At 33.1% G+C, this 12,904-nt stretch overlaps 1 long non-coding RNA gene across 1 annotated transcript; it reads left to right on the plus strand.

The window, feature by feature from the left end:
• Nucleotides 1–750: 750 nt before the first annotated feature.
• On the plus strand, nucleotides 751–7,659 carry LOC123642247. Its single transcript, XR_006736412.1, has 3 exons — nucleotides 751–768; nucleotides 4,995–5,147; nucleotides 7,096–7,659. It is a non-coding gene; the product is annotated as an uncharacterized LOC123642247 (long non-coding RNA).
• Nucleotides 7,660–12,904: the final 5,245 nt, after the last annotated feature.

Consider the following 12,904-nt stretch of genomic DNA (forward strand, 5'->3'; position numbering starts at 1 on the left):
TGATATTATGTATTTCAGAAAGGTTATGGAGAAACATTATTATATTTTTCAAAGGAAATTAATGTGGAAGGATAATATTTTTAGTGATTATAACCCCAATTCCCACATCTTATTGTCATTAAACATTTATTTAGGAATTATGGAGTTTTTATAATTTTTTTCTTGTTTCCAGTAAATTATCTAATAAGTCTAATGTCTTATATGACATTCATATTCATGGGGACTGTTTAGAAGACACAACTCACAACTGCTCACAGGAAATCAGAGATTACCAAAACTGAACCAGCCTCTTTAACCTAATGCCTCTGGCAAATAACTCCAAAGCACAAACACAGGCTAATCCTGAACATGTGGCAACAGGTTCTGCCTTATTGGCCCAACATGTGTGAGACTTTGCAGTTCTCATTGATAATATTGTGCATTATCTTGCCTGCTATTTTCCTAATTTATTTTCATTGTGCTACTTAGTAGTTAATTAATCTGAATAAAAGGTAAGATGCCCATGTTTTATTTTACCTTTGACAGGCTGACGGTCAAGGCCAGGCACCTATCTCACAGCGTGGAGGGAGGCCAGGACAAACTTGGATTCTGCACATTGTCCAGACTTGCTTATTCTCCTTTAGAAATGTCTCATCATTTGGGCAGAATGGTGGATCTCCCCCAGTGTTTCCTTCATTTTTCAACCTCTTTGAAAGCGATGCTCTATACACTTATTAGGAATACACATTAAAAGACTGTTCAATGATCAAAGTTACATGGCTATAAAAGGTATATAAGAACATAGGAACACTCCTTTTTTATTATTCTGTGCTTCCAACACATTCTCCCAAATTAACTAAATTTATGATCTAGATTTATCTATTGACAAAAATGTATGGGGAAACAGTTTTTCACTCTTAATAGACAATTTGTTAGTACTACTAGTAAGTCCGCTTCTACTAGTGGACCAAGAAAATGGGCCAAGAAATGTGGGCCAAGAAAATGACAATAATCTTCTGCCCTTAAAATTACCCTGGTAATCATTGGGACAATGAATGCTAGGGGGATTTTACTTAATTAGAGCCTTTGTTCTTTGCTCTCTCATTCTTTGCCCTACTGTCATCCGTATAAAGAAGCTTATCGGTGGACAGGCGGCTTGATATTTCTGGTTCAGTTAGCAGTCACCCAGTGCAGCCATGACTAAAACAACAGTATGACAAACACTGGTATCTATCATTAAGCGGACAAACTCTTCTCCTGATAATTTGACTGATGAATGTTATCAGGAAGGAAAAAAAATGAGAAAAAAGGTAAATCAAAATTATTTTGAAAAGAAACAAAGAAACTAAAGAATGTTTGAAAGAAGTACTGAAAAAAGGAAAAGTCTTTATGATTATTTTTGATAATTTTTTAAGAAATATGTTTTTCTCATTGTCACCTAATGTTGAGAAACCTAGCCAGAATAAGAGTTCACATGAGAGGTTCTAGAAGTAAAGAATTAAATGTGAAGTATCCCAAGAATGGAAAAACAAGCATCACATGTACTCACCAGAAAATTGGTTTCCCTGATCATCACCTAAATGCACATCGGGGAAGGATACCAATTGGATATCAGACGGATGGGGGTTGGGGGGAGGGGATGGGTGTATGCCTACAGGATGAGTGTGTTGCACACCCTCTGGGGAATGGTCATGCTTGAAGGTGCTGACTTGGGGAAGTAGGGGGTGGGGGGAGGGGATGGAGGTATGACTACATGGTGAGTGCCAGGCGCACTGTCTGGGGAATGGACACTCTTGAGACTCTGACTCAGGGGATGGACAGGACATGGGCAATATATATAACCTGAGCTTTTGTACCCCCATAATAAGCCGAAATAAAAAAAAATGAGAAATATCTTTATAAAAGTTAAACATTTTAGACCATATTTATTTGGGACGAGAAAGGCCTATGTTTATCTTCCAACTCAAGTACTTGTTATTAATCACGGATGTTTAAAATGGTTTACTAGAACCATTCTGTTTTATTAGGTGCTAAGATATACCAGGTGCCATGCGAACACATTTTTTAAATCTTTTTCTGAAACATCTTTCCACAGTATCCTGCCATGGCCAGTAATTTACCATTAAATTGGATTGTGGCCTGGGAAAGCCAACTAATGGTTTCCCATGTGTTTTGACAGAGCACATTTATTAACTTACTGGATTGTCATGATTCAGATTTAGGTTTCTAAGTTTAGAACTATTTTTGATTCAGTTTACTGTGCATGGGCTACTTTCAGGATTAGACTTACATTCACTAAAGTCACAGAGACTGATGTATAAAACCAAAATATCAGTGTCTTATTTGACAATAAGAACTAAAACTTTTCATTCAGACTACAATACTTTTACAAGTGTGGCCACATCTTTCCCTGAAAGCAGATCCCATAAGAAAGCAAACTACATTTAGAAATTTGCTTGGTGTGCACAGTATGAAGCCACAGGCCTTTAATACCATCAGGTCTTAATTCTAGTCTTGAGAAGACAACCATTGTTGAACACACTCCAGCATCTGTATCAGAGGAGTGTTTGGACGGGGACTGTCAATGTTTCCCAAGTTTTTCTTTATTTTTTTGTTTTATTTACTGACAACCTCCTTCCATTGATACATTACTTTCTTGATATGTTAATATAGTCAATCAAGTTACAGTTTGTCTTGAAGATTTGAGAGCAATGTTTGCCTTTTCAAGATGACTTTGCTGATTTTTTTTCTAATCCAGAGTATATTGGATTAACTGTTAGCTCAGAAGGCACTCTTAATACCCTTATTTCCAAGTTCTTAGGTGTATATTTATTGTAACTCATGGTTAAACTCAAAAGAAAAATGAATATTTTCAATACATATATAAATTTATCTATTTACTCAGGGATGGTGCTTCTCTTGTTCATGACCATCTCTCTGGTGTTAATTTCAATGTTACAGTAGTCATTGAATTGAAATTTGTTAAATGAAACAATGTTAATATTAATTTTACCAAGTGGATTGTATAAGGACAACTTTTTTGTATCCTTCAATTTTAATTAATACCTCAGATATAAGCATATTCAAATATGTAAGAAAAGCAGACCACCTAATAAATGTAGCCTAATGTAAAACTAAAACTAGCTTCTGCCATATGTCATATTTTCTTAGAAATATTTGACTTTCTAAGAAAGAAAATTATCCTAAATAACAAATTAGCATCAGTGCCAAATTTGGCATTGATATTAATTCACTTCTCTGAATTCATTCTCAGAATTAGTTAAGCCTTTAATTTATTTAAGTTAATTATATTTATTTCATTTATTTGACCCATCCAGATTTAAGCTTATTGAATGTAAGAGAGATATCTTTAGTTTTTCATTTTGGGGGACGCTACTGTTCCAAATCTGGGGGGGATGCTATTTTCTGTATTGGATATACAGAATATTGCCAATAACAGCTTGTTATTTAACTAAATCTATATATATTTAAATTACTATTTGTTTTGCCATTTCTAAAATATGAGTCCTTTTTGGTAACAGGAGCGGCTGGCTCTGCATCCTATTTTAGGGAAACCATATAACCCATTGTCAGAGCACTAACAGTCTTGCAGACCTGACGATGAGAACTGGTCCTTCTTCTTCCACTCTATTTTGAATTCAGTGATGCTGGAGTCTATTCCATTAACTTCCCACCACCACATATATTAGCAATCCATTTATATCTATATCTATCTATATATATATATATACACACACACATATATACTTTTATATATATATACATAGACACATATATATATGAAATTTCATGCATGGTTCTGGCTGGGAAATCCAAGATCAAGGTGCTATAATAGCACTCACTGTCCATTAGGAGCCTTCTTGCTGCATCCCCACATGGCAGAAGGGTAAGCACAGTGTCCTCACATGATGGGAGAGCAGAAAAACAAAAAGAACCTAACTAGGTCCCTTTTTTAAAACACTAATCCATCATGAAGGCAGAACCCTCATGATTTCATCAGTACCCAGAAGACCCTGCCTCTTAATATCACCACAATGGGAATTAAGATTAAACACGTGAATTTTGAAGGACATTAAGACCATAGCACATTCCTTTGCTGCAATTGCTGACATTTGAAGTCTAGGCATTATTATAATTCCTGAGGATGTTCTTCAAAATTCTCGGATTTTCCCTGATGAAAATGCTGGAATGTGCATGCTGCTTTACCATTAATACATTTTCTTGATAATACACTGCACTGCTTTTTGACTGATACTTTTTTATTGGTTCTTTTAATGGTGTACACATTTCTATTTTCTTTTGAATAGTTTAATAAGATGAAGCTACCAAGGACTAGATATTAAAAACCAAAGTCAGCTGTGAAATGGAATTAAAAGATGTAGGGTGTGAATGAGGACATTATATTTAAATCAAAAATGCCAAAATTTCATATGTATATAATTATATACACATACATATATAATTATATACATATTCATATATATGGGTATGTATATACACATATATGTGTGTATGTATATACACATACACATGCATTGTTTTTTGCTGTAGGATGCCTTTGTTATTTAGGCAGAATAAATGGGAAGGTCACCTAAACTAAGTTTCAGTGGTAATATTAATCAGAAAGTTTAATTTTTTGGAAGGGGAATAAAGCTCTATTTTGTTTTAAGAGTTTTAGGAGATTTTAATGTAGTTTGATAAAATTAAATTTTCCTAACATTTCACAGGGAAACTAATAGTCACAAATTGGGGATCTAAATTCTAAATAGATTTTTTATGTAAGTCTTTTGGCAACTGATTATTCTCTGAAGGCAGGAATTCATGTGCACTCTCTGTGTCATTCTAAATTCATCATGCATTTTTTTCCTATAATAGCTGTATGTGTAGAATGTATCAGGTGAATCTCTCGTAATCTCCCTTTCCCATAACCTTTCCTTCATAGATGAAGGGGATCTATTTCCTATCTATCAGTAGTGATTTTTATGTTTTCACAGGAACCAAACTGGTTTAGAAATTCCGAATCCACAGTAAATCTTATGACTCATTTGGATTAGAGAATTGTCTGCAGGGAGAGATGATTTGTCCATTATTTTCCTGACCGGCTTGGACCTAGATGACTCCTCGGATAAACACAGGTTATGCCCAAGGTCGGTTTAATCTCCCTTCTGATTTTAACAAAGAAATCTGTGAAAAGCTGTAGAGATGAATATTTTATAGAGTATACAAATCATAAAATTATATGGGTATGTATTTCACATTAATATTAACACTCAGAATAAATTTTTTAATTTAACAAATTCTTATTAAAGACATAGTGTATCTCAAGAGAGTAATTCCCTATGTATCAGTTCACACAAAGGAACATTAAAGAAGCAGATTATAACCTTAGCTAATAATGACCAATTTTAGAAGAATGAACTTAAAATAAAGCGAAAAATAGTGATTAAGATGTAGATAAAAACACTTTAATTACATTCTGACTCTTACAGAAAAAGATTAGTGGTGGTTTTGGTCTTCTCTTTCTCCTTCTCCTCCTCCTGCCCCTCAGCCTCCTCTTCTTCTTCCTCCTTCTTTTATCAAGTCCTATTACATAAGACTGCAGCTGTTAAAGGGATAATTAGAAAACTGCATGATGAAGATATATTCTCCCTTATCAAGGGATTTCTTCTACATCCCACTAATATACAGTATTTTCATTTTAAATCGAATGAAATATACAAGCCGAAGAAAATAATGGCCCCATGCATTAGGCAAGTTTTTACAAATTATACTAACAATGTCAAGGTCATACATTTAAATCTACATTAATAAGTTAACTTTACTCTTTTCTGTTAGAGCCTATGCACAAAATTTGATTCCATGTTTTAGAAAAGTACCATTTTATATACAAATAAGATGGTACATTTCTAAAACAAACTTCAAACTTACATGATACCAATAAAAAGAAATATACTTAAATGCAATATCCAGTGATGGTAGGAAATACTATCTTTGTTCAAAATGAGAGAAAACATTAATAAATATTTACTTGAGAATATGCATATATATATATTTTTTGAATATATTATCATATTAGCTTTATGACAACCCTGCGATGCAATGTTCTACTTCAAATAATTTAAGTTATGCAGAACACTAATAGTGCCTAGGATACATTAAGTTGCCTAGCACATATTAAGTACTGGATGTATTTGCTACTCGTATTTATAAGAAAATACTATCAGCTATTGTTATGATTATTGATAGTAGTAATAGAATTACCTGTGTGGATTTACTGGATTAGGAAGATTAACAGGTTGATAAAGAATTAAAGGCTCTCGATTCTCAGATATTAAAAGAAAATATTAATATTCTTGTTCAGTCCATATAAATATAAGTTTCCACTGGTTGGATAAATCAGTCTTAAAATAAGTTAACTTTTCTGAAATATATAAAAACTTAAGGAACAATTAAAATCAAATATAAACTTTCTTCAAAAATTGTCTATCCTAAATGTGAATATTAAGCTACTTTTTTATAAAGAAGTGTGTTGAAGGAATCACGTGAGGATTTGGGATTTAAAGAATATAAGAAAGCAGGCATAATAATGGGACTGCTATCAGAAATAAACACATTCTCTCTGCTTGTTTAAACTGACATGAAACAATCCAATGATTTTGAGTAGAAATAATTTTTCTCAGATTCTGAGTTCTACAATATTATTTTGTATAAATGTATACATATTCTTAGTCTCCACATGGGAGAAGTCATATCCATTCATTTTTAAATTTTATTTTTGTTATTATTTTGCCTCCATTTAAACACTTTCAAAAACCAGAAACGTTTGTTATATTATTTTGTATAATTCTTAGAAAACTGAGTTGTTATTTATTCATTAAACATGCATATTTTATATGAATTTTATCATCATAATTTCATGGTGTCAAATATAAATTTACAAAAAGTACAATGATTATTTCTAATAAATGCTCTCTAAACATTACAGCAAGTTAATTAAATTCAATTCAGCAAGCATTTAATGAACGTGTCATAAGTATGTGAGAGACATTGGATTTACAAAGATAGCTAAGATGTACTTTCCTCTCTATTTTCCAGCTTAAAGGAGAGGTTCAAAGTCTTTGGGAGGAAGGAAAGTTCAAGGTGAAAAAGAAGAACAAAAACAGAACAACTGACATTTCCATCAAGTGGCCCTTAGAACAATCTACCAACTAACAGCTCTCTGTAAAGGTTGCTGATGTTCTATTTTATAAAGGTTAGACAGAACTGGGTACATAATCTGCAGAACCCATTGCAATATAAAAATGCAGGCCACTTGTTCAATAATTATAAGAATTTCAAAATGGTAACAGCAAAGTAGTGACTACGCGTGGACCCTTACAAGCATTGGGTCCCATGTCACTGCCAAAATCACCTATTCCTGAAGGCTGCCCTGAAGTTAGATGTGCTCTTGCTAAATCTTTAGTTTCTCTTAGGATGCCTTCATTGACTGATGCATTAATCCAACAAAAGTGGTTATGTGTCTCTGAAGTCCAAAGAGCATACAGATCATGCCATCATGGTTTTCCAGATTTTTAATTTTTATGTGGCATTACCTAAAAAATAAAAACTTATGGCGGCCTTCTACTTTATTTTCTTGTAGGGCTTCACTGGACATAAAGATCTAAGCATAACAGATTATTTTCACTTTCCCATTCTGCCATTTTATAAAGAGTAAAGCATAACATGCTAACCCATGTATAGGGAATAAAATTGGGATATGAAAATGGATTTCAGATTGCCTTCATACAGCTCACTTGCTGTCTTGTCAGCAGCAACACTAATTTGTAAAATAATATTGAAAAAATAGAGTTTTTAAATTTTCCTACACTTAAAAAAATTGTATTTGACTACATTTTACCATTATTCATTACAGCCATTTGATTATAACATAATGCTGAAATACTCCTTTTTACAAGTTCCTGTAACAAAGATTTCCCCATAGATATTAAGGAGAATGAGAAGAGATTATTTTTTGACCTGGTGATTTGTGATTACATATTTATGTCTACATATGTATATTTAGGGATGTACCAGATACCTACATTATAGCTTATTTGCCATGTTGGTTTTTAAGACTTAACAATAAGTATGAAATTTATAAAAAATGAAACTAACAATAAACACACAATTGAGATGTTGTTTGCCATCAGTATTAGATCATATGTATCACACAATAAGAAAACTTGTAGATGCCAGTAAGTAAAAGAAATTGATCATTAGTTACTAATTCCTTTTTAAATTTAAAGAAATGCTTAAAACAGAAATCATCTTATATAAATTGTGTTTAAAATCTAATTGTTTATAAAGTCATAAATTTATATGTATACAAATTTAAGCACATGTATCTGTAAATAGGATCATATGCATATAAAATAATAATTAATAAATATATTTTTGTCATAAATTAAGACTGCATACTTTATTTAATTGCTGAAACTGAAAATATTTTCACTCCAATGTCAGGAATGTACTGCAAAGCACTAATAAACTGCAACACATATGGCAAATAAATCTCCTCCATATTGAATACTTTGAGATTTATTATGATCTATCATTCCAAGATCTATTGGGAGTTGCATAATATAAATACACAATTTATGGCTTGGGGACAAAATGAGGATAAAAATATCATTATTTAACAATATGATTTGAAATATGGCATCTAATTTACACACACACACACACACACACACACACATTTAAATCTAGTGTGTATGTTCTGACATTACTAAGGATAAACTTTCTAAGAAAAGGGTCTCCTTTCTGATGGTAGAAATACTTGTCCTGCATAGTTGTATGTGCACACATACCTGCATACATACAACCTCACATAGCTAACAAAACTTTACAAACTCTAAACTGTCATCTGATTTATTTCACTTACCGAGGATAAACTATCTCTTTATATGTAATAAAAGCAATCAGATTTATGTAATAGAGTTTTCTTGAGCCAGTGACCCATTCCATTCTTTTTCACCTGGTTCTGATCTGAGGACAATTTGTTTCATAATCTCTCTACTAGAGAAACAAGGTAAAAGAAATGAAAGAGGAAATAATATTTCATAATAATCAGTTTATGACATTAGTGCTGTAAGTGGCACCCTGATAAACCCTTTCCTCCATCTTCTCCAGAGGCAACAAGGGAGTGAGGATGAGGCATTGTGCTGTGGCAAAAGAAGTCAATTGTAATTCATTTTGATAAGGTGACATCTTGTGTCCTGGAGAACATAATTAAGCATAATGTCAATGACAAGTGACTATGGAAAAATTGGGCTGCTGAAATCAACTATTGATTAAAGAACCACAACCATAAACACAACAACAAATGCTGCCCCCATTTTTAGTCCAAACTTATTACATTTATGACATGTTTTGAAATATAATTATTTTTCACTTGTAAAAAATATCAAGTCCTTTCAAAATAGAAAAAAAAGTTATTCTGTTTAGAAAACAAAAATTCCAGGAATGAACTGACTGTGCTTTCAATGCATTCACTGTACGTTAGTACTAAATTTCCTGTCTCATCTATTAATATTAACATTCTTTGCATTTCACAGAAATAACATTTTATATTTTTGGTTTTCTAAAATTATTTTACAGTGACACTTATACACAAAATGGCAATATGAATAATTGCATGTTTTGAGTTACAGTTGAATCTTATGCATTTACATTTAATTTTTTTAAAAATTACTTTGAGTTATAAATTTTTGTATTCCAGAATATTTTTAAATGTATTTATTTGTAATATTAGTATATTATTTTTAATTTTCAAGATAAAATTTGATTAATAACTATATATATTGAAGAAACCTAAAATATGCCACCCCAAAATATACTTTTTTAGCATGTTCCAAAATGGCAATTTATAAGGACTATAGACACAGCAATAGGTCCAAAAGGCTATCTTTCATGGGTTATTAGATTTGTGTCTGTACAGAAAATCTACATTATTGAAGTAAGCAGAAGATGTAGAAGCTTTTTCTGAGGTCCCCTTATCTGAGTCTTGGAAAGATTAACTTTCAGAAAAAGGAGATTAAAAAGGTTGGCACTTTTAAAGGTCTGAGAGAGAAACTTTTATCAGACTATCCTCAACCCTTTCTGAGGGCTGCTTCCTGGCAGGTTTCATCTGCATAACAAGACAGCCTTTTCTCACCCTGTCTTTCCTCCTCTCTCCTTCCGGCAACCTGTCACCATGCTCCAAGACTTCTATTTCTTGTTGTAAGATACAAAAGCTTCAGTAAATTGGCTCTTCTTTGAGTTTAGGTTTTGCGGAACTCCTGTGTCCATCTTCATGTTAATGAATTTGTGTACCTTTTCTCCTTTTGCTTCATCTATTGTCAACTCATTTCAGCAGACTCAGACGTGAATCCACAGAGGGAAAGTTTGACCTTCCCTATAGTTTTGGCATTTTTGCCATGCTGATATCAAATGTCTCTATTCACACCAAAGACTGCAGATACAGACCACAGAAACTTACAGAATGTGGCAGAGAGAAAAAGAGTAAAACGTTTCTTTATCCGTCAGCCTCCTTGGCTTTCTGCCTATGGAACCTGTTCAGGTGAGTGGTAAAAGTCTATCTTTGTGGTTTTTTTCTTTCTAAATTTAAATTAACAGAGGAGAAAATTATTTGTAAAAATTACATATGCGACTCTTGTGGATTTGTTTTAGATACCTATTGGTAATTAATCGTTAGACTCCCAAAATGGTCTTTGATTTCATTGTCTCTGTCTTTTGTGTGGTTTATCATTAAGGAGAAAAATCATAACAAGCTTTGCCTTTCATCATATTTTTTATCTCTTGAGAAGCTTGGCTTTGTGATGAAAAAATTTATTCTCTGGTCTCAGTCACCCTGAAGGGCATAATTGTCAGACTTATGCTAGGTTTACAGCCAGTTGGCTGGGAATCTAAGATATCTGTCTGTCTGTATATGCTGGCTCTCAAAAGAATTTCCCTTTACCGTCTCAACCTTTATTTCCTAACAATGAATGTCTTTGCTTTCATAAACTATCTTTGGGAAAACCTGTATATCTTGAGGGTAAGTGCATGCACCCTCTTTGGAATGCCACTCATTGAAATTGGTATACTTTTGGAGATTTGGACCCTATGTGTATGACTCTGACATTCATTAGTGACCCTCCCTCACCAATGGACAACTTTTGTTTTTCTGTTTTGTCTTACTGACTATTCTGTCGTTTGATTGTTTCATTTATCAGGACCATATGGAATACCAGGCTTTCTTATGCAGGTAGTCAGCCAAAATGTTGGGAGCCCCAAGAATATGATCAAACAGAAATGAGTGTCACACCCGATTTGCAGCTAGTGAAGCTTGTTTTTTTTTTTTAGTTGTCTTACAAGAGTGGTCTGAATCTTGAAAGAGCTATATCTTATTGCTCCCTCTTTGGTGACCTTGGATAAAGCCATAAAAGGGCTTATCAGTTTAGTCTTGGGTCATTTGTTAAATATATCTTCAGTTTAGTTTAAAATTTTGGCTTATATTCAGAGCATTATAAAAACATTTTTGTTTTATTTGTTTGCTTCCTGCCTTCTCATTTGAACTAAAAGAGAACTTTATACTCATAAAAGAGAAATTTGATTAGTAATTACCCTGAACCCCTAAAATCTTATATTATTTCTTTGTGCCTTTTGAGATGTAAATTTTCTCCCCAGTCTTACCTGAGAAATCATCCCTTTTAAAATGCAAATTTAAGGGAAAGAAAAGGCAGACAACAGAAATGTTCACTGTTTGCCTGAATGAAACCTAATAGTAAGATACTATAGATTTTTTTTTAAGAGCCCTATAGTAAAAAGTTGGCCTAATTAAAAGCTGATATTTAGGCTATAATTTTTTTAAAAGCCTTCTGATTTTTCTCTTTTGGTTCCTGCTTCTGCCATGGAATTTTTTTCAGTTGCTAGAAACCACTTTCAATTATATGTTCGATTCCTCTGTCTGCTTCTTTTCTTGGCATGATTCTTGCTAAGCATACTGTAAAATTTTATTGGCCTTTTTGGAAAACTCCCAAATTGGCTTCTCTAAGACTTCTTCTTTCATTTAATTCTTCCCCCTTTCCTTCTGCCACCTCTGATACCACATAAAGTGATTTAAAGGAGATTTCTATAGTGACCCTGAGACCCTTTGAAGAACACAGAGAAGCTGCCACTGACCCCTTTTTGGAGTCCTCTTTCTTCCCCACGGATCCTTAAAAGTCATGGATGGGTTCCTCTCAGGTCTGAAGCTCTACTCTTTTTCATTAAACTCCCTGAACTCTTTGGCTTTGGGGAGTAGCAAGGCTTACTTTATACAATGAGAGAACACTTGACCATTGGGGGCACAATAACTGACAAGTCACTGACAAGAGATACAATTTTAAAGATAACTGATAATGGTTACAATAAGTGGTTATTACTACAGAAGGCAATCTCTGACTTCCTTTCCTCTCTGTATCTTTGCATGCTTAGTAAGAAAAGCCTGAAATGTTTGAGTGGTTTAGACCCAACTGACATTCAACCGGTTATTTTAAATTTTCTCCTAGGCTCATCTGTAGATTTCCCTGTAAAATCCTGTAATGAATTCCTATAATCATTTTAAAACTGCCTCTGTCTTTCACCTAACATACCCCAAACTCTTTGGGAAAACTCACATTCTTTCTCTATACCTCTAAGATGTAAATCTCTCACCCTGTCTTCCCTATAACTTGATAGCTATCTTTTGGAAAAAGTTTTAAGATTGTTGTGACTATCTGTGTGTTTGTTTGTGTTTATAGATGTGTACATATACAGTGTATGTTGTGTCTACATGGTATAAAATATCCTGATGAAATTTTGAGGTTTGAGAAATGAGTGAATGGTTATAAATTAAATACTT

Source organism: Lemur catta, chromosome 1 (genome assembly GCF_020740605.2).
Source record: "Lemur catta isolate mLemCat1 chromosome 1, mLemCat1.pri, whole genome shotgun sequence".
Classification (NCBI taxonomy): domain Eukaryota; kingdom Metazoa; phylum Chordata; class Mammalia; order Primates; family Lemuridae; genus Lemur; species Lemur catta.